At 41.1% G+C, this 23,018-nt stretch overlaps 1 pseudogene; it reads left to right on the top strand.

The window, feature by feature from the left end:
- The first annotated feature begins 1,638 nt into the window (after positions 1–1,638).
- On the top strand, positions 1,639–6,598 carry LOC114491876 (annotated as a pseudogene).
- Positions 6,599–23,018: the final 16,420 nt, after the last annotated feature.

Genomic DNA, 23,018 nt, shown 5'->3' with positions numbered 1-23,018 from the left:
CTGTGCTTCATCCCAACCAAGTAAACCATTCCTGACCCAGATCTCCCCTTCTCTTGTTTGTGAATGGAGCTCCTTAGTTGTCCAAGCAACTGGAAGCTCTCCTTGATTTGTCCCTCTCTCTTAATCCTCCAAATCCTATTAATAACCAAATGTCTTCTCCACTGACATTTCACTAGTCCACATACCCATTATCTCTTGCCTGCATTACTTGAAAATCTCGTTTCTTGCCTCAAGTCATGCTCCACTCTGGTGTCCTTTCTTTGTCCTGCAGGCAGAAATTATCTAAAACACAAAGCTGATCATGTTATTTCTTACCTGAGCATTCCCTGATGGCTTTTTCATTGCCCTTAAGATAAAGACAAAATTTACTTTGGGGATTATAAGGCCTTCCATTAACAAGCCTCTACTGAGTTCTCCACAGTCTTTTCCCACACTGCCTGCTAATAGTCCAATATCCAATCATATTGAACTTCCTTTGGCTGCTAAAAGTGAATTGTTGCCAATCAATTTAGACTTCTGTACCAGCATGTTCTTCATCCTGGGGTGCCCTCCCCTCACCCACAGGGAAAGACTTTATGCATAAATGTTTACATTACATAGGTCTCAGTTCTTGCATTACAGGTAGTTTACATATCTTTTTTTTTTTGCTGTTACATTTTTTTAATGTTAGACAATAAGCATGTATTAATTTTATAATTTAAAACCCAATAAATAACATACATACATACATACTCTGTGACTCAGTAATTCTGCCCCAAATAGATATGAAACAAAAACACAAATCTTTTTCACCAAAACTCTAATTATTTGTGAGAGAATTTTTGCTCCTTCAAATTAATTAAAAGCAAATATATTGGAGCTTTTTTAAATAACAATTGTTACCAGGTGAAGGGTACAATGGACCTCTCTGTACTATTTTGGTAATTTCCTATTGATCTATTTCAAAATAAAACCTTTAAAAATGTAATAGTCTTTAACATAACTATTATTTAGTAACTTTAAAAAACAGTCCTATAAAAATTAAAATTTAGTTGGCTACCAAGTGAAAGATAATAAATCATTGATAAGATCTAACCTCAGTGCTACTTTATGGTTTAAGACATTCTTTTAAATGAATCATTCAAATTACTTGTATTTATTGAAATATAAATATCAGAGAAGTAAATGCAGAATTAGGATATTCTTTCCTGGTTCCTAGAACTCAGTGAACCCAGAAGTTCATAGATTAGGAAGCCTTAATGTGACAACTAGAATGACATATATATCAAGAAAAGTATGGATTTTCAAAGACAAATGAGGATTGCAAAAGAAAGAGGGTAGAAGCCTATTGTTGTTTTCCTTTCCCTGGAAAGTACCTCATATCAACCCCCAGAGCTGTGGTCTGGAGGAGGCAGGGGAGAAGGAAAGGAAGTAAACTTCTTATGAGCACGAGGCAGAGCCATGGCCAGACTGCCTGGCATGTGGTCAACAACAACTCCACAGTGAGCACTCTGTCCTCCGTGTTCTGTGCCCCCCCACTCATGTCCCCTTTGTGCCCAGCTCTCCCCACCCACCCATGCAATCTGCCCATCAGTCATGAGAATAAAACCGCTAAAAGTGTATGATATACTCTACAAATAAAAAATACCATTAGCAATGATGGTCCTCTTAGAAGTGTTAGAGATTTACTCAGGATCTTATGGCCGGAAAAGAGGTCTTGATACCCCCTCCACAAACCAGCTGATTCCTAACCCTTCTTCAATTTGGTAAACTCACCTAGTTGCTCAATTAAAAGTTAAGAATTTATCCTTGATATCTCTCTTCCCCTGCCAGTCTATTTAATCCATCAGTAAATCTTCTTACTTTTATATTCTAATTGCACCTCAAACCTGTCTGCATTTCTCCATCTTCACTGTTACTACCTTGGTCCACACATCATCATCTCTCACCTGGATACAACAGCCAGGGTGACCATTTAAAAAATAAATCAAATCACATTACTGCTCTGCTTAAAAACTTCCGATGACTTCCTACTGAATAAAGCACTGACTCATTGTACCTCCGCAGGGTTCTCAAACTCTGGACCATCTCTGCCTTTCAGGTGGCACTCACTCTGCCCCAGCTATCCATGCCTTCTTCTGATCCTCAAACCTGACAAGTTCAGTTCTGTCTTAGAGTCTTGTGCTCTTCCTGGAAAGCTCTGTCCTCAGAGTTGTTCATTGCTTCAAGTCACAGTTCAAATATTATCACCACCTAACAGAGGCCTTTTCTGAGCTTCCAAACTAAATAACAAACTAAATATTTCACACTGAAATAGTTTCAGTGTAATTACTGTGCTCATTTCTTCAGTGTCTATTATTTTACCTCTTCCAAATTCCATGTAAGCTTCAGGTGGGGAAAGATCACTATTATTTGGGGAACCGAAAACAGTGTGACACATAGTAGGCTCTTTACAAGAATATGTTGATCATTTTTTGCCCATTGTTTCACTCCCTTGTCTTTCAACAGGATGACTAAAATGTAAGGCAAAAGAAAAAGAGGAGGAAGAGGAAGAAGGGTGAGGAAAGAGATCAAGATATAACCTCAAGGGGAAATAGAACAGTTCTCCCAGATTCAATATTCAACATGAAATGAAAAGCAAAAAAAGAATGTACTGCTGAATGAGATCTATACAGATTGTGTAGGCAGAGTTCAATGCAGCTGTCTATTGATTTTGGTTAGTATGACTATTATGAAAACACTTTGTTTGCTTTTATTACAATGAACATTATTTTCCCCTGTGGACTTTGGCTGTAGCAATAAATGTGTTTGCAAAGGTATTTATACTTGATCAAGAAAAAATGAAATCAAAACATTATTCACTCTGTAACTATTGCCACACTGCCCAGTTTCTCCCAGTTGCCATAAGTCTCTTTCCACTTGAAGTATCAAAACTTCTTTTTATTTTAAAAGAGAATGAAAGGAGAGGTGGAGATTTCGATAATCACCCACTGAACATTGCATATAAACCAGTGAAAATACCTTATATATATTTGTGGCCAAAACACCAAGCCTCACCTAAGGACTAAGAGATTTCTCATTTTTGTTCTTAATGTATATACACATTTTATGAGTCACATATCATAAAAGTTACTCTTTATAAGACTTCACTGAAAGTAATGTCAAAATTTTCTTTTTCTTTTTGTTTTTTTTTTTTTAGAATAGAGGTTTCTGTTTACCTAAGATGTGTCCTTTTGTCTATAGATAAACAATTGACTGACATGAATAGCATGTTTTTTGTCTCATTAGCCAAGGCAAGTAAGAGAATAGAACTCTATCCAAAATCATTGTCTGGAAATAGCAGGAAAGAAGTTGGTTACTGGACTTGAACTATCAATTAGTATCATTTATGATTCCACAGGGCTATGATCAACTGTTGGAGAGCTCCAATTAGATTGTTCTTAAGCTGGAAAAGCTACTAGAGTTCTATTTGATAGCAAAACAAATTCATTTTAAAAAGTGACCTGAATAGTAACTGTCGTGAGAAAGAAAAGGAGTCATCTTGTTTGTCTGAAATAACTACCCATTTGGAACCCTTCTGTCTCTTCCTCCAACCAGCCTCAGCCTTGGGATAAGTTATGGCTCACAAGTCTAGTAAGAGCCTATCTGTTGCCTCTAGAATTCCAGATTTTTTGACAATGTATTTTATTTCTATATTTTCTGCTTGAGAAAAGGGAAGATGCCTCTGAAATGTGAAGACATAACAGACAACCATGAAGGGCAGAATGTTGTAATGGGAAAAAAAACCCAACCTAAGAATCAGGATCCTGGGACTTCCAGCAAGATGGAGGAATAGGTGGACGAACCGTACCTCCACGCACAACCAAGATTAGAACAATTTAGAGCTAGAATAACACCCAGAACTGACAGAGGATTTATCTGAATGGAAGTCGGACAGCCAAGAAATTGAAGTATACCTGTACATCCAGACTGGTAGGAGGGGCGGAGAGGGCGAGCCGGGCGGGCGTGGGTCGGCAGCGCGTGGAGGCCGGGGAGAACTTGGTGCAAACTCGGCGCGTAAGCCATCCGGGGTGCGCTAGATCGCACCGGTGGACCCTGAGTACGCAAGCAGTGGCTGTCGGACCCAGTGAGGCTGCAGTTGTGGACCAGGGCAGAGCTCACAACCCAGGATCCCAGAGAAGGGACCGAGGTCCCAGGAGAATGGAACTACCACCAGTGTTCCCTCCGGTCCCCGCTTCCGCTCCCGCCCCCGCCCCCAAATATAACATCACAATATAGCGACTGGGGTGCCCAGCCCCCGTGAACACCTAAGGCTCTGCCCCTCACCATGACAAGAGTGACCAGACCGGAAAAGAAAAAAAAGAAAAAAAAGGAGAGACAGGGAGAGATATGTTTCCAACAGAAGAACAGATCAGTCCCCTAGGACTCATCCTTTTGAGCAACCAAGAAATAGCCAATCTATCAGATGCACAGTTCAAAACACTGGTGATCAGAAAGCTCACGGAATTGGTTGATTTTTGGCACAAATTAGATGAAAAAATGCAGATTACCATAAAAGAGATGCAGGAAGATACACGGAGGAGAGCCAATAGTGAAGGGAAGGAAACTGGGTCTCAAAACAATAGAGTCAACCAGAAGGAAGATAGAAACAACCAAGCAGGAAAGAATGGAGAAATAAGAATTCAAAAAAATAGGAGAAGGTTAGGAACCTCCAGGACATCTTTAAATGCTCCAACATCCAAATTATAGGGGTACCAGAAGGAGAAGGGGAAAAGCAGCAGATTGAGCACATATTTGAACAAATAATAAAGGAGAACTTCCCCAATCTGGCAAAGGAAATAGTCTTCCAAGAAATCCAGGAAGCTCAGAGAGCCCCAAAGAAGTTGGACACAAGAAGAAACACAGCAAGGCACATCATAATTACATTAGCCAAGGTAAAAACGAAGGAGAGAATCCTAGAAGCAGCAAGAGATAAGGGGAGAGTAACCTACAAAGGAGTTCCCATCAGACTGTCAGCTGATTTCTCAAAAGAGACCTTACAGGCAAGAAGGGGCTGGAAAGAAATATTCCAAGTCATGAAAGGCAAGGACCTACATCCCAGATTGCTCTATCCAGCAAAGCTCTCATTTAGAATGAAGAGCAGATAAAGTGCTTCTCAGATAAGGTCAAGTTAAAGGAGTTCATCATCACCAAGCCCTTATTTTATGAAATGCTAAAGGGACTTATCTAAGAAAAGAAGATAAAAAAAAAAACATGTATAGTAAAAGGACAACAAACTCACAACTATGAACAACCACACCTAAAGCAAAACCAAAAGAAACTAAGCAAACAACTAGAACAGGAACAGAACCAGAGAAATGGAGGTCACTTGGAGGGTTAGCAACAGGGGAGTGGGAGGAGGAGAGAGGGGAAAAAGGTACAGAGAATAAGTAGCATAGAATGTAGGTTGAAAATAGATAGGGGGAGGGTAAGAATAGTACGGGAAATGTAGAAGCTAAAGAACTCATAAGTATGACTCATGGACATGAACTAAAGGGGGGGAATGTGGGTGGGAGAGGGTGTACAGGGTGGAGGGGAGTGAAGGGGGAAAATGGGACAACTGTAATAGCATAATCAATGAAATATATTTTAAAAAAAGAATCAAGATCCTGTCCGCTAACTCTGTATGACTTCTCTGGGACTTTTATTCCAGAATGTAAAATAAACACAGAGATATGTTGGGTTTCATTAAACTCTAAAATGGTGAGTCACTGCAGTAAACTTTTCCTTAGGCAGTAAATGATTAAGATTACATCTCCACTGAGTTGTCAGAAGAATGAAGACATTATATAATTAAAGAAAATCGCATTTATGCAGTCTTGTCCTGCAAGGATGCTTCTGAGCTCTGCACCACTCCTTGCTTCTTCTCTGGGTGGGGGTGGGGGAGGGGTGGGGGCTGGAAGCCAAAGGAAGATGAGCCCTATGCTGCTGCTGCTTTTGCAACTCGCCTTAGAAACGATCTCATCCAGCACTATAGCATTGCAGACAATAAGGGGCAAGTTGCCAAGAAAACAAGAGCTTTCACAATTTGGAGAAAACCTTCAGAAGAATTTAATGGATGTCTTTTCAAAGCCCAATGTGCTATGGGTGATCTTGTCAATGGACCATATATGCCCAGGTCCCTGTCTCTTGGATTTGGACGGCATAATGACTTCAGTGGATGTTTTGGAGCACTTTGAAGGGGATTGCCGTGGGATGGGTTACACTGCTGCTGATCAGCTTTGGGATACCATTTCCCCGAGACAGTTTGTTGATTTCTCTTGCACTGTGGACTATCAAGGAGGGTTTTTATCTAGTGGGATAAGTCTTGACTGGAGTGGAAAGAGACCAGAATTTGTTCACAGGTCCAACCATCCCACTGGTTGGTTTTTGTGTTCCACTGGAAGAGTGTTTGACAGGCTACATTCAGATGGCTCTGCACGGGACATTTCCTCAGTCTGCAGTAGATACAGCCATGGCAAGCACCTGTGTCAGCTTCTATGGTGATTTATGAGAAGCCTTACGAAAAGCAAAACATGTTGCATCTTGTAGTTCCACGGTTCCCTCAGGCAACTCTTTCTCTCAGCTCCACGGCCCATAAAAATCAGCACCCTTTCCTCTCTTCTTCAGAATCTGTAGAAAAATTTGAGATGTGTTTGGGTTATTTCATTGCTAAACTAAATAGTTGTCTAAGAGAGGGCATTTTCATTTTCTTAAATAGTTCCTTGCACGTTGTTTGGCTGGTATAGCAGTGTGTCTAGGAGCAGAGAGTACAACAGAAATCCAAGAAGTAGGCAGCAGTTCTTTGACCCACGCTCTTAAGAAATTGAATAGTGCATCAGCATGAAGTTTTTGGCTGCCTAGAAATTAGAAAAAGGACAGGCTTCATGTTTTTGGCTTAAAATCATCTATTTTAGAGCTTTATGAACATTTTTGTAAAAGTTTTAATTTTTTGAAAGTTAAGTATTAGTACCTTACTTTTGCCATTCTCTATGAGTTCTCCAATATCTTGAACTAAAGAAAAACTCTTCTCTATATTTTATAAAAATGAACTTCATTGTCAATTGGCTGGCACTACTTTAAGAATTGAAAAGATCAGAAAGAAGAAAAGGGTAGAAGAAAAGGGTGTTATAGTAACTATAGTTTCAAATCAAATGTCATTCAGTTTTGATACCTGAAAGATAGCATTATTTTGTGGGTATCTTTAAAAATATAGTTGCATCTTTACATGCATTTATTTTTGGAGTCTTAAAACATTTATGTGTGAATAGAACAGTACAACAACTGCCAGGCATGTGCTGGGGACACCACATAGACCAGACAGTAGTCTGGGTTGTGTGACGTGGCTGGTGGTTCCCGTAGTTAGCAACAGGGGATCATCTCTCCAGAAGGTCAAATTCAGTGAATGCTGCATATGCATTTCAGTTTTGAAAGTATCTCTCAGCTCATAAAGTATTACTAATTACTTCATAAACATTCACAATTGCAGTGTGAATTTCTTTTCTTGGAACTATAACAAATACATTCAGAGATTGATCCAAATGCCTAAATGAGTCATTTTATAACTAGAATGGACCATAAAAGGCCCCTTGGTTCTCTGGCTGTCTTCGATAAACATTCTTAAATGAATTCAGCATTCCAAATGACTCTTTGGCTTTCCCCCTAGTTTACTTCTAAAATGAGGGCTTGAGGCATCTCAATGTGTCCAGGCAAATTTCTGTATGTATGTATGTTTGTGTACATGTACACATCTTGACGTCTATTTCATTGTTTAATGTGAGTTCTTTCTGTGTTATGATCACTATTTTATTTCTTTTCTCCGCCCTCCCCCCCTCTAGTTTATAGGGAGTAAAGTAAGATCTGGAAATGCAGGCCACAAAAAGCATGTGAGCATACTGTGGTTCCAGTGTATGAAGGTGTGATCTGTGCTTTACTTTGCTGTTTGCCTAAGTGTAAATGGAGCACAAGTCATCATCCCTCACACCCAATTTGATAAAGTGGAAAAAGTAAAAAAAAAAAAACTTTATTTACAAAATCTTCCCTGAAGAAACTGTTGTTTTGCTGTTGTTCACCAAGGAGGACTTCAACAAAAAGAGCATTAAATGTCACAAGTTTCCTAAATGATTTGTTTTCAGTTCAACAGTACCGGTGTTTACTAAGATTCTAATTTTTAGAGAGTATTAACTTCACCTTGGACAACAATGTTCCTCAGCATTGAAGATGTGCACCTGGTGGATTTTTTTTCATAAGTAAGAATAGGTTTCCCTCCTTTTTTAGCAACACACATTAAGTTTTTGGGGGTAGGGGAAGAGGGTATTATTAACTAAACTTTCCAAATAGTAATGTTGTGTCAAGACCTTTATATATTTGTCAAATCCTTACTATTTTTAAATGCTTAGTTGTGAAGAAAAGTTTTGGAGAACCAAAGCTGTAGAGAGAGAGAGAGAGACCCTTTGCACTCCAGTTCAATCGGCTGAAAGAAAACTAATGCGGAGAATAAGCATCTATGAGGAGGCTGCAGCCAGTGACAATGAGGAGGCTTCAAAATGGCCAGAGCCTCAAGAACACGTTCAAGTCTGAAATCTGGGGCAGCACAGAGAGCTCCTGGCAATCCAGTGAGTGAAAGAGGCAGTGTGATGCTTGCAAATGAACATACTTGTATTTACACTCATAAATTACACTCATAAACTCTTCCTTCTCTTTTTTTCTTTTTTGATTCCTCCCATGAGGGTGATTTACACCTACTACCTGAGTGAAGAGTTTTGCTGTGTTTTCTACCCATTGCTGGCCAGCCCCACAGTACTGCCCCCAGGTACTTAAGTAGAAATGAGAGCCCGACTCTATATTACCAGGTCATTAATCAACAGAATAACTGAACAACCTTTGAACTTGCTGTTCTCTGCTTGGAATGTTCTTCATCTATCATATACCTGGCTCACTCCTTCACTTCCTTCAAGTCTCAGTTCAAAGGTGGTGTCATCCAAGAGGCCCCCCGGCCCCCTATTTAAAATGCCATTTCCCTTATTGGTCTCTATCCACCCACGTGCTATGTTTTTCTTCAGAGTCCTGATAACCCCCTGACATACATATTTATCTAAACATATTCATTTGCTTCTAGGTTTTGCTTGTGTTGATGCTGGAATATAAGCTCCAGATGGGTAGGGACTTCCATTTGCGCACATCCCAGCACCAGTGACAGGGTCTGTCTGCTGCCTTGTAGGTGCCTAATAGACATTTGTTGAATTAGCTAGTTTAATGCAACCAACACACACGATCATGCTTTAGAGCAGAACCCAGGACAGGCTGAGAAAGAAACTGCCAAGGTCTTTTTCTAACCCCTGCTTTTTTTCGGCTACCTTTTCCAAAGGCTTTATTCACGGCTTCCTCTTAGGAGATAATTATCTCAGGAGATAATTACTAATCATGGACAATATGGAAACTTATTTGTTTCTTATTTTCTGAGTATGACCATAAAGCTGTCGTTTTTCCCACAGGGAACATTTATGAGGTATGTTTTATACACTTAGAGTAATGATAACAGAGCTGTGGCTAAAGTTTAGGAATAGGACTTTGATGGGGTTTTAGCAGATATAAATATAAGGTAATTTATATTCTCCCTCCCTTTTGGAAAAAAGGGCCTTCATTTGATTGCCCAGCCTTCATTTGATTGATCTGGTTTAACTACTCAGGTTCAGGAAACTTGTTTCAACTTTTAAAATACTAATAAAATTTAGCATTTATTTAGACACGTTTTTCTTCCCCAGTCTTTGGTGGAGGCCACACACACACACACACACACACAAGTCGGGGGGTGGGGGAAGATAATGTAATTTCCTAACTTGACATATTCTAAAGAGAATAAAAGAGGTGGGGAGAAAACATTCACTTGTTCCTTCCTCTTGTATTTGGGTAGCAAGTCACTAAAGGTTTATTTTCCTCAGTGAATCTGGAAAGAGGACATCCTTGAATGAGGTTTGTCCAATATTTTATGGAGTTTCTGCTTTTCATCAGAAAGCATGGTCCAGTCAGATAACTCGAAGCCATTCTTTCCATTTCTAGTCCCATCTCTTGACAACCTGCAAGACTCATCTGCTTGAACGTCTTGTGAACATCTTGAGAACTGCCTGACCCTGAATTAAACAATACTGCACGTACTTCCTGTGTCCCCCTGTTAAATAGTGCTGGTGTCCAGTGAAAAAACTTAGCTTCTTGATGCTGGAAATACTTTGTCACGGAAGCTGAGATTGTGAGCCAATTGGTCTACTTATCAAGACTTATCCGTTTCTTGGAGCCCAGAGATGAGGGAATGAATTCCAGCCCCAGAGAGGTAAATCTATAGAAAGCGGTTGAAATGTGAGTTGAGTCTGTAGTGACCAAAAGAAACCTTTCTTCTTCTGCCAAGTCTTGTTTCCTTTGATGTTTCTAATTACTGCTGTATTATAAAATAAAGCTGTTACTTACTTTTAAAAAAAGACCCTGTATAAATAAGAGAAAGAAAAATTTCAAAAGAAGTTAATGTTTCACTTTCAAAATATATGTACCCTGCAGGTTTCAGAGGAGCAACAATTACCAGACACAAATCCCTTGTATTCGGCATTGTGTAGTGTTTGGAGCACACCCTGGCTCTTAAGAATTAGGAGGATTTGAACAAATTACACACCTCTCTTGACTTTCATTTTCTGGCATGAAAATGAGATGATGAAAGTCCCATTCTAAGAGGTTGTTATTAATATTAAGTGAGATAGTGCATGTCAAGTGTTTAACTCAGTGCCAGCACATAGTAGATACTCGTTAAAATTGGCTATTATTAAGACAGGCCCAGTAGTTCTACAGAAACTTGGCCTCAAGCAAATTACTTCCACCTTTCAGGAACCTGCTCTTACATATTGACAGTTTTCTCAAGAGCTCCTTGGCCTATCAGAGAAAGCAGTGGGGGCAGGTTTCCTCATTTAATGAAAAACGTATAGGAAGGTGGCAGCTAGTCTCAACTTGACTCACAGGTTCTGACAAAAACAGGGTGGGAATCCAATTCCAGGACCTTCTGGTCTCACAAGTATTAAATCATTTAATGCGATGCAAATTAGAATTCCCCTGAATAAAGCAGGACTTAATACTAACTAGGAAGAGCCTTCTTCTCATCTTTTCATTATTATGTTACTTAGCAATGCAGAGTCAGGGTGGGAAATACCTTCAAATGATAGTAAGGAGTAGTCATGGCTGAATGTAATGAGCTCTAACTATATAGTCTTTGGGCTAAACACTGTATATACATTCTCAAATCTGATGCTCCCAGTAACCCAATGATGTAGGTACTGTTTTTATGCTAATTTTTCAGACATGAAAATAGATCCTCAGCCTGAAGTCGCACGGCAGGGAAGTATGTTGATGCTGTGATCTGACGGTGCAGAAGTCCAGTTCCAGAGCCAGTGCTTATCACAACCCTGTTGCACCACTTACCTGGGCCAAACCTACTGCTTTGTGGAAATAATTGATTCTGAGTTGCCTACAAGAAACTGTATACAAGGTATAGATGTAACTTTTAAATGACCAGAGAAACAATCAAAATGTTATTTTTTTAGACCAGGACACACTGCCATGTTTCATCAACATTCTGCCCACATTGCATGGTTTCCAATCATCAGATACTCCGTGTTACTTGAGTAATGCCAACTGAATACTTCATTGATTAAAAAAGATCCTAACTGTGTATGACGTGAATCTTCCTAATCTCTCAATAGAGATTATTCCTCAATACCACAATGTCTGTCTTCACTGAAGACATGCAATCCCATCATGCAATCCTCTTTAAGATGAAAGGCAGTAATGAATTCCAGGTATCCTGAAGTCATATGGGTGTTAGGTGGAGAGATTAAAGGATACAGTAGTCAGATTAGTACACTGAGAACAATGAAATCAACTCCAGAATTTAACTCTTCTGAACCCAGGAATCTTGTGACTGTATGGGTTGGTTATCTGTCTGGGCATTGTGAAGAGCTTGCCTCTCAATAGAATTTTATTTTAATTTCAAAAACAGTCTATTTTTTATCTGACATATGTAGCACTTTTGCATTGGGTCTACAAAAAAATAATAGAAATTTCAAGCCTCTAAAAATCTTAAATTTTGACTTGAAAATGAAGAAATTATAAAAAGAGTACTTAAGAAAAGTTTGAACAAAAATACTGAAGCAAATGGGTGGTCACAATCAAGTAGCTACAGAGGTTATTTTGTACGTATCTTTGCAGCCTAGCAGTTCTCCAGGTTGGTGCCGCTGGTGTGCAGGCCCCATGTGTAATCGCTGACGAGTCTACATTGGAATGGACACGAATGATGATGGCCTTACCTACATAGTGCTTTCTCTGTGGCAGACAGGGCTCTCATTTCATCTTCATTACAACCCTATGACAGAGGTGAGAAAAGTGAGGCAACAAGACCAGGAAAAAGTGCAGCAATTCCCCTGAGGTCACATACAGGTGGCAGCACTAGGATTTAAACTCAGAAAATGTGGCTCCAGAATCTGAGACCTTTACCATCATATTCTGACTCAGTGTTCTTCCGAAAAAAGTCAGCTTTAAGCCCAAGCAACTCCTTGTCATAAGGGTGAGGAAGTTCATGGTCTCGTCTTTCATTCAGGGAAGACTGCAACAGCTACCCAGGCTGAACTGAGAGAGACTGGAAGTGTGCAAACTGACTGGCCCAGCCAGGGCCAGCTGGAGTTGCCAGCCATCACTGAAACTCCTATCAGGACTGAGCCAGGTCAGGATGACCACTAGAGGTACTAATGAATGCAAGTGCCCCCTGGCCTCTAGTGTTTATGTTTCAGGAGAGAAGAAGGGTTTCTGGCACAAGTTCCTGCTTCATTCCTAGAGTGTAAAGTACTGCATTAGGTAACTGATAGGACAGGATAATAGATAAGTCTTGTCTCAACTCCCAGAAAATCACATTCTAAAACTCCTTATTGACATCTATTCTTGATTCTCACCTTCCTCCGATATCTTAAGTATTTCATTTTCAAGAAATTTCTATTTATTAACTCCTCTGAAACCAGGAGGTTTGTGACTATATTGGTTGGTTATCTGTTTCAGCATTGTAAAGAGGTTGCTTCTCAACAGATATATATTTTTTATTTTAAAAACGGCCTACTTTTTATTGGTTCCAACATTATCAAACTGAGAGATGAGTTGACTGCCAGAGTTAGCCAGCCAACACATGAAAACCAGACAAATGACTTACAGTAAATCCTGCACCCTCATGCCTTGCTCTGATTCAGACACAGGCATTAGTGAGGCTTAGAGTGCAATGAATTCACTCCCACACTACAGATATCTCTCAGCTACGGACTCTGGGACGGATATGCCCCGGCAAGTATGGGAAAGATAGAGGGATTTGCACCATGAAAACAACCTAATCCTACATCCATGCCGAGTAATGTCAATTCATGGGATGACACGGTCATCACCACTCGGTAAAAGATCATTGTCAAACTGCCTAAAGTATGATAAAAGAAATTAGAATATTTATTAATGCCAAGACAAGAACCTTGACTTATAACTTTGCCACTTGTAAGATTGCATGAAATCATGTCTTAATATATTCTACACAACATTTACTGAACATGTATTATGACCCAGGATGTGTGTCAGCTTCTTTGAACACAAAACTAAATTAAGACACAGCCACTTCCAGTGATGAACTTGTAATACAGTTTCAGTGGAAGCAATAAGTATTTATCAGACATCGATAACAGGTGGAGCACAATTTGTCCTCTTTCCTCTTTGAGAGAGACTTAATTTGATTTTATCTGAGAGTATTTGTTTATAAGTAAATAGTTTCACCTCCTTAGGCTTAGATTTTGAACAGAGCAACAGAGGTGATACTGTTCCCAAAGAAAACTCTTTAGAAGTTTTTGATGGAGACAAAATAAGAATCATTCTTGTTACTAAAATAAAACTTTCATGATGCAAACTAAGAACATTCTGAAGTAAAAACTAAATCAGTTTGGGGCTAACAAGCCTGTTGATGCTCCATGTGGGCCAATTGCCATGTGGAATTGCCTAATGCAGTGGTAGTTTGAAGAACAAGAAAAACATTTATCAGAGGTGTGATAGAGACAAGTAAAAGTCAGTCTGATAGCCTGTCCCCTTTTTCTTTGCTAAGCAGATCCTGATTTGACTAGTGCTGTCCAACATGTGACCATGTGGATTCTGCCTCCCCACCCTGCCCAAGGAATTAATTTAAATCCATCACAGCAATCCCATTCTCCTCTGCCAGGGATTGTGTAACCAAAGCAGGGGTGGGGGGGCTCTCAGAATTTCAGAGAAATTCTCCACAGCCCACAGTTGAGGGAAGGGGGGAGGATAGAGGTTAAGATACTTTGCATAATAATGGCAAGTTGATAGCCATGTCCCTCCTGAGGGAAGTGGACTGCCCTCCAGGGTGAAAGGACTATGTTACTGTCAGAATGTGTAGTGACTCATGACATAACCCCGAGGGTAGGGGGTAGCTTACACTGTATTTGCATGAGAGGCAGGGAGGCTGATGCCCATGCATCACTGAGAACTCTTGCCCTGACTAACTATGGCAGCCAAAAGAAGGTAAAAAATATGGGGAAACTGGCAAGAGTAGCACATCCATAAGAGGGGCCCGATATGAGGTCACATAGGAAGTTCTGGGTCAACATTTAAAATAAGGGTGGGCTGAGAGAGGAGGGGTCCACCATGAGGTCTGAGAGAGGAAGAAGTAAGTAGCTAAGCGGTTTGTAGTGAAGTGATCTGCCATGACGGCTTGTGTGTGAAGTAGAAGCTGTGCTGGTCAGAATCAGGATTTGACCATGCAGCCCAGGGTGGTGAGGAGAGCAGCCATGCGGGCTGAGGAGAGGGTACAGGGAGAGAGCTGATGGAGCTGTGTCGTTACCTGCCGAACCAGACACAGATTCGCAGGAGATGCTTTGGAACTGAACTGTGACCAGGAGTGTAGACTTCTGCTTCTCTGAAAGATATACAGAGAAGCCACTCTCTTAGAACTTGTGCTTCCCTGGATTCCTCCATGATCCAGTGTAACACCACACATATTTTCCTGAACCGCTACGTGGAAGCTGAGGACCACATACCCCAGATCCTGAAGGAGAGAGCTGCTGCGAGAGAATGGTGACTCTGAGACCCACACTTGTACCTTCCAGAAGGGATGGAGAACTGTTTTTTATAGCTGGCTTAAGAATAGATAAGGATATGGGGGACTTCTGGGTATGGTTTTGGCTTATAACCATTTGGAGAGCGAAGGAAGTGCTGGGTCTCGTGGGAGAACAGGGCTCTGAGCAGAAGTGCCCCCAGCCCCCCAAGGTTAGAATCCTGGAAATAAAAACCTGTTTCCTTCAACACTAATTGTTGGGTCATGTATCAAGGCGACATATGGACAAGCCCTAGTTTGCTCAGTTACAATTGGTCACCCTCAGTTAGGGTGACCTGTAACCTGTTTGTAACCAGCTGGATAACAGGGCAATCTCCTAGAGAGGCTCCTGGAACAGATTTTCTTCCCTAGTAAAATAGAAACATATGATAGATATGCTGCTGCTCTCTTTCTGCTAAGGACATCGTCCCGTGCAGGTGTGATACTTGGAGATAGCACCATCGTCTTGATGAAAGGCACTGTCAATGTGATAGGTTCAGAACAGCCCTGATAACATGATAATGCAGTCAAACTGCAGAGCCAGTCTTAAAATGGACCATTTCATGACTTTCTGTTATGTGAGATCATAATAAACAATTATTTATGCAAATAAGTATAATACATTGTCCCAGGCCCAAAGATATAAAATAAGAAAGGCTGAGATTTCCAACACAGATATTCTCATTCAAATTCCATTGGCTTGGTCCTATATGCCAGGCTAAAGAAGTAAAAAAAAAAAAACTAATAAAATAAGGAAAGAATGTTAAATATCCTGGCTCTTTCTTTCAAAGGGTGTCCTGACACACCAGTAAAGTGAGTATCCCTGCAGCTCACACTGGGCAAGTGCCGATTTGTTCGGGAGTGTTTGCTTCCCATGCCCTCTGTCAAGGTCAGTTGTAGGTGGCTTTCTGACCAGTGTAATTTAGCTAAATGATCCTGAACAAGACAGTTTGTTCTAAAGCTGCTTCAGGGTTTCAGGTGCAAATGTCAGAAGTTTCAACAATGCTTGATAGTTTTCAGTCTAAACAAACATTGCCTGAATAAGCATTCTTCTTGATTTTTACTTGTGCAAAAATTATCTTCTTTAAAAACTTTCCATAAAACTCAAATGCATTTCTGAAGGTGCTCACATGTATCAAATAATTTAAGAACTTCTTCCTGAAAAAATCATAGGTCATCTTCTCACAAGTCAAAATTAGTTTAAGAAGGATAGAGAAATTTGAAACACTTTTGAAGGAAAAAAAACAGCATTCTCCTCTCACAGATAAAGAAGACCTCAGGAGAAAAAATAATTCCTGGGAAAAATGCAAAACAAAACCCCAATGAGATATCAGCTCATGCCTGTAGAATGGCCATCGTCAACAAGACAACAAGCAGCAAGTGCTGGGGAGGATGCAGAGAAAAGGGAACCCTGGTTACCCTATTGGTGGGGGGGTACACTTGTGTAGTCACTATGGAAAAAACTCTGAAAGTTTCCCAAAAACTTAAAAATGAAACTACCATTTGATTCAGCTATTCCACTTCTGTGTATTTATCCAATGGAAATGAAAACACTAATTTGAAAAGACATGTGTACCCCTTCACATTTATAGTAGCATTATTTACAGCAGTCAAAACATGGAAACAGCCTAAGTGTCCACCAATAGATGTAGGGATGGAGAAACTGTGGTGCACACACACACGCACAGTGGAATATTGCTCAGCCATATAAAGGGGAAAAATTTCAAATTTAGTACAACATGGATGGACTTTGAGGGCATTATGCTAAGTAAAACAAGTCAGACAAAGAAAGACAAATACAGTAGGATATCACTTATATGTATAATCTTAAAAAATAAAAAGCCCAAACTCATAGAAAAAGAGAACAGCTTTTTGGCTACCAGAGGCAAGGGGTGGAAGGTAGGGAGTGAGGAAACTAGCTGAAGGTAGTCAAAAATTGTGAACTTCCAGTTATGAGAAAAATAAGCTCTGGGTATTTAATGCAGAGCACGATGACTGTGGTTAACACTGCTGGGTGGTGTGTTTGAAAGCTGCTGACAGAGTAAACCCTAAAAGGTCTGCTCACAAGAAAAAGGTGTTATACCTATATGAAGTGATGGATACTAAGTGCCTTCACTGTGGTAATCATTTCACAATATATGACTGTCAAGTGACTATGCTCTACAACTTAAACTTGTGCAGGCTGTATCTTAATAGAACCAAAGAGGGGGTGGTGGTGGTGAAGCAATTTCTGGGAAAGAGAAAATATTTTTTATGAAAAGGTGCTTTCCCAGAAACTGGGCAGTGGGGAGAGAGGGGGAGAGAGGAGGAAACAAGTATCTCGGAGCCAGGCTGCACAGAGAGGTCCAGAAACCAGTAGCATTGGCATTTCTGAGAGCACATGGGAAATGCAGAGCTCAGACCCCTTCGCAGACCTACAGGATCAGTGCCTGCAATTTAGCAAGTGGCTAAGGTGATTCATGTGCAAATCATAGTTTGAGCAGCAATGGCTAAGAGCAATGGTTCTTCACCTTGGATGCACTTTGGATTTTCTCCAGAGCTTTAAAAGACTGATGTCTGCTTCCAACACTGAGAACTTGTGATTTAATTGTACTGAAGTGCAGTTGAGGCACAGAGGTGTCACGAGCATAGGTTCATGGTATAGTATTTCCTGTAAGTCAGCTGGGCAACTGCTCCACTAGCTGCCTGCAGAGCAGCCCGGCACCTAAGAATAGACAAGAGCCACACACAGTAACTATGCTTTTCACTCAGCTTTTATTGAATGCAGAATCACTCAAAGTAGAATGTCAACACACATTAATATCCTCCTCACACTCTAACAGTCTAAGAGAATTGTAACACACACACACACACACAGAGCAGTCAATGGGGGATAACAATCCCCCATTGAGTCCCAGAGTCCCAGTCTGCAGCTCCAGGAGACAGCACAGTGGGCAAAGGAGTTGTCAGCATCCTGCAAGGAATAATGTCTGGAGCCAGGTGGACAGTGGGGCAGATGAAGTCCTCAGTCCGGCAGGTGCCAGTGCCAAGGGAGATCTGTGTGGTGTGGAGCAGCAGCCAGTGCCAAGGGAGATCTGTGTGGTGTGGAGCAGCCCTCTGCTGTGTGGAGCTCAGCTTTCTCAGCAGCAGTTTGAAGACTGCTTCAGTGGCACCCTTGAGAGTGGTGTACTTCATTCTTCTCGGTCTTTTGTTAAGTGTCTTGACACCCCTGATGGCAAGTGGGGAATTTGCCCAGGAGCCTCTCTGTGGGTGGTCCTGCTCTGCAGACAAGGCTGTTCTGGTCACATGCGCAAATATCTTAGGTGTGTCTCCTTGACAGATGTGTCTGCTCTGACTCAGGTAGTTCCCTCTTAAACCAAAGTGTCATGGCTGACTGACAGCAATCTTGGCTGACAGGAGTGACTCTGCTTTGTTTTATGTATGTTGTGTTATCTTGATCGGACCAATGCCATTGTATTGGCCCTGCTCTCCACAGGAGGTTTTCTGAAGTTTTCAAGTGATTACAATGTGCAGCCAATCTTAACCATGATTTTGTGGGCTGATGGTTGCAGTTCAAGTTTATTGGTTCTCCTTAATTACACTAGGAATTATGTGAATTTCTCAGTTTTGGACCTAAAACCTTGAGATTCTGTGACAGGAGAATGCTTTGTGATCTGACACCGAGACATTCAGCAAGAAGTCGTGAAATCCTGACTCCCGGTGTGCTTTGCTTCTGTATACAAAGTCCAGCACAAATAATACCCCCTTTTATGACAAAATCTTTTATTACAAATTCATACTCATGTAATTCTGTAACGTAACAATATCACACTCAAGCATACCATATAACATTTTAGGTGAAATGTTCAAACTGCTATCCATCTCGTGAGAAATATTCACATACCCCGCTAATGGCACTCAAGTAGGCTTGCCTTCTGCCTGACCCGGTGTAAATCTTTCCTTACACTGTACATGTTCAATGAATCTTTATGAATAAGAATGGTTTTGTGCTTTTATACCTACCAGACACTGGGCTAGACAACTATATTTATTCTTTCTTGTCATCCCATAAACTCTACAAGGAAGCTAATGTTGTCCCTCTTTCACAGATGTGAAAACTAGAACTCAGAGACATTAAAGCATTTTCCAAGGTCACACATCTGATAAAGGGTGGCATGAGGAATTGAGGACAGGTCTTTGTGTCTCCAAAGTTGGTGTTCTTTCGCTCGATCTGACTGTCTCCATATAAACACAAAACATGTCAAATTAACCAAGTTCATCACTGCCATAAATGCATAAGGTTAATCATTTTGCAAAGCAAAGCTATTTGGTGCAATCAACCCTAAATCACCTACTTTATACATTACAAAGTTTATATAGATTTTCTCAAAACCGTGTAGTCCAAGCTCCAATTTTAACCATCATTTGGGTGAGTTTAAAACAAATAATTAGGGTTATTTCACCTTCTTTCTCTCTACTCACCACTGTTCCCACCTCACCCTTAGCTTCAATTAAAATGAAATAAGAGTTGCCGGCCAAAAGAAAATCACTTTATTATTGCCATGTGAGTGTATTCAGCTTTCCAACAACTTGAGCTGAAGGAAGTAAGAAGGGATAGCAAAACTTCATTGCTCTGTACAGGTTGAGCAGGCCTCAGGTGGTAATTTTCCTGGCAAGAAACTACAGGGGCCTAGTAAGATGCTACTAGAATCCTGCTTTCTAACCATTCAAGACCGACAGTTACACTGCAAAGGAACCTCCCCACCGGGAACACCTGCAGGGGCTTCTTTTTGAACATTGATGCCACAATGTACCACAGCACACTACTTCTTCAGCATCAGACCCCTTTCTAGCCTCTGGGTCAAAGAACCGAGTCTGCCTGAGATGAACTTGTTAACTGACAAAAATGACCCAGGGGTGGGAAGAAAAGCCTCCAAAACATTCTGGGCAGCAGGCAGGTACCCAAGCAGATAAAACCAATGCCTCAGAGAGTCCATTAAACAGCTACTTCGAGTGCAAATACATAGTTCCAAGTACAGGTCCTTAGAAACTGAAAAGCACTGTGCTAAGTGCCATATATGTGCCGTTCCTCTGAATGCTCACAGGAGCTCTACATGAAGATTCTGCTAATTTCATTTTACGAAGGAAGATGATGAGGCTTAGAGAGGAGAAGTGACTTGCCTAAAGCCACACCGCTAGTAATTGGTGGACCTAAGAATTGAAAGGGCCATAAGGTCCAGAGCCTAAGTTTTTGGCCCAATACTACCACTTACAGGTAAGATGAGATATCACATCCTCTAGGGATAACATTTAAAATGGAAACTCCTGGATGGTATTATTCCTTCTCTTCCCGTCACCCAGAAGATTTCTAATTTTCCTGTAAGGAATCCATGCAGCAATCGTGCAGTAACCACAGTGTTTAAGTCACCCCACCCGCCGGCATTTCCCAGTGACCACCCGTCGGCACACTCTCGCAAGCCTTGGAACAGTGGCCAGCGCACCTGGGTTCAGCCTGCATAAAGAACTGCAGATTTCATCTGCTATTGTGAAAATTGCCACTTTCTACCCTGGAAATGGACAAGGAAGCAGGTGGCCCCAGGTGCTGCTGGCAGCCACCGCCCTGACCACGTGGCCACACCCTGGCTGAGGATAAAGCCAGGATGAAGAGAGAGGACCAGGGTCTTGACCACAACCTGTCTGTCACTAAATCTTCCTTCGTTTTTCTGTTGTGTGAGCCAATAAAATCTGCGTTATTATCTAAGTCCCGTTGACTCAGGTTTTCCCCAACTGAAACTCTTAACTAGATACATCGATTCCAGTACTGTAAACTCTGGTGTGTGAAATGACTTTCAATGAGGAGCTTACTTTCTACATAAAGTAATAAGTCTTCATTGTGAGCTGAGTGAGCATCTTCCTAAAGGTAAAGGAGAACTGTGTCCAGACCAAAGCTGTGAGCAGACCCTGGTGATGCAGCTCCCCTCGATTTTGTAATCTAAAATGCATCACAGCAGGTCCATCAGCAGAAAGGCATCCACACTGAGTCAGCCACACTCCTATTCACCACCTTGTGTAACTTGTGTGAAATACAGTTTATGTCAAACTCGAGGAAAACAAGCTTAATTTTCTGAGAACTTGGAGGAAATGGGATCACTCATAGGCATCGTTTAGTCTCAGAACAGGAAATGCCATTGAGAAAGGAAACATGACTAGGCTGATTGTTTCTCGTCTGATTCCAACCATCTCCCCCATGAAGTCTTCCTCTGGGATTCGGAGAACTACAAGCCATGAGGCCTGACTCAGGCTCTCCCCTACCCTCACGTGTTGTCAGTCACAACATTCTGGCTCCCCACCTTGGGCTTCCCCGCCACAGCCCTTGCCATCCTCAGAGGCCCCTCTCCATCCTGTGCTCCGTTTACCCTGCGACACGTGTCCCGCTGTTCTCTCAGGTGTCTTCTCCCTACTCGCAGGTAATGGGGGTAAGTAATGATCAGCAATGATCAAGTTCAGAAGAAGCCTCAGAGTTTCAAAATGCCATACAAGCAAATGGCAAAAGTATACCAGCCAAATACAAACTGGATTATCATCTCTCCGTAGGCAGTGCTGTGATACAATTGTTTAAAAAGAAAAGTATATAACAATATATACATACATGGGCATGCACATGTATAAATAACTGTACATTGCCAAGCATTTAATACAAGTTTTGTTGACTTATGTCCTGTTTGGGAAAAAAAGTGTAGTGAAAATTGAGGAAATTGGAAGAGAAAACGTTGTGTAATTAGTTAACATGCAAGGCTAGATTAGGGTAAGTCACACTTGCCTGCAACGTTGTGGTGAAGTTAAGTCGCCATTACTAATGGGGCAAAGAAATGGCCAGTGGCCTCCCCCAGGGCAACACGGTAGTTGAACAAGTACCTGGGGTTGCTCCTCATGTGAAGGAGAAAGCCCGCCATGGAAAGGGCCATCTCACTAAAATGGTGTGGGGAAGAAGTTATTTCAGCAGCTGGGCATGTGTGAGGCGATGTGGAGGAGGGGCGGGGAAGCGGGGCTTTGCTCTGGATTCCATGTTGGCAGGAACTGGGAGAATTCTACAGCTGGGCATCTTCATCCCGGTCATCGACACCCAGGGAAGACTAGGGACACTAAAACCGGGACGGTAAAGAAGCAGCAGCAGGCATTCTGATGAGGACAGAGAGATTTTGATCGTTTTTGTGGCTTAAACTACGTTCATGACTTGAGGTTCTGATGTGTTTATGAAGTGGTCTTGTCTGTGGCTTGTCTGAAGTCTCTGTTCTGCAAAATTGTTTATTCCAAAAGGAGATCATTAAGATATCGCTGGGATCGCCAGACCAACTCTTGAACGGGAGGGGAAGCTTTTCTCTTTCTCAAAAACATGCAAGTTTTTAGTATCTAATCATATAAAGTAAACCCTCCCAATAAAAAGAAAAAGGGCTAGAGAAGAGTTGTAAAGATATAATGTGAGAAGGGACTTGTTTCATCAAGTGAACAACATCTTTCATTAGAGCAATTCGATAAAATTTCTTATCTTTTTCATTCACATGTAGATAAAATTGTTAGACTTATGTCCAATTTTTTTGAGAAAGTTTCAAAATTAGCTCAGCAAATTATCTTTATACCAAAAAAAAAATTAGGCAGGATTTTAAGATTTTATAGATACCTGAGCTGGAGGTGTTTATAAAGCATGGACTACATGGAAATATATATTCTGAGGTAGGCCAGCGCCAACCTGCACAGCCCTTTTGAAAAGAAATTAGTCCATGGAGGACAGGAGGTACGAAATTATACATGTGCTTTGAGTTAGCAAAACTGACCATGTGACTTTGTTCTATGTGCATATTCTTTACAAAGAGAAAAATGA

Source organism: Phyllostomus discolor, chromosome 1, assembly GCF_004126475.2.
Source record: "Phyllostomus discolor isolate MPI-MPIP mPhyDis1 chromosome 1, mPhyDis1.pri.v3, whole genome shotgun sequence".
Classification (NCBI taxonomy): Eukaryota; Metazoa; Chordata; class Mammalia; order Chiroptera; family Phyllostomidae; genus Phyllostomus; species Phyllostomus discolor.
This window is presented reverse-complemented; position numbering and strand designations above follow the sequence as displayed.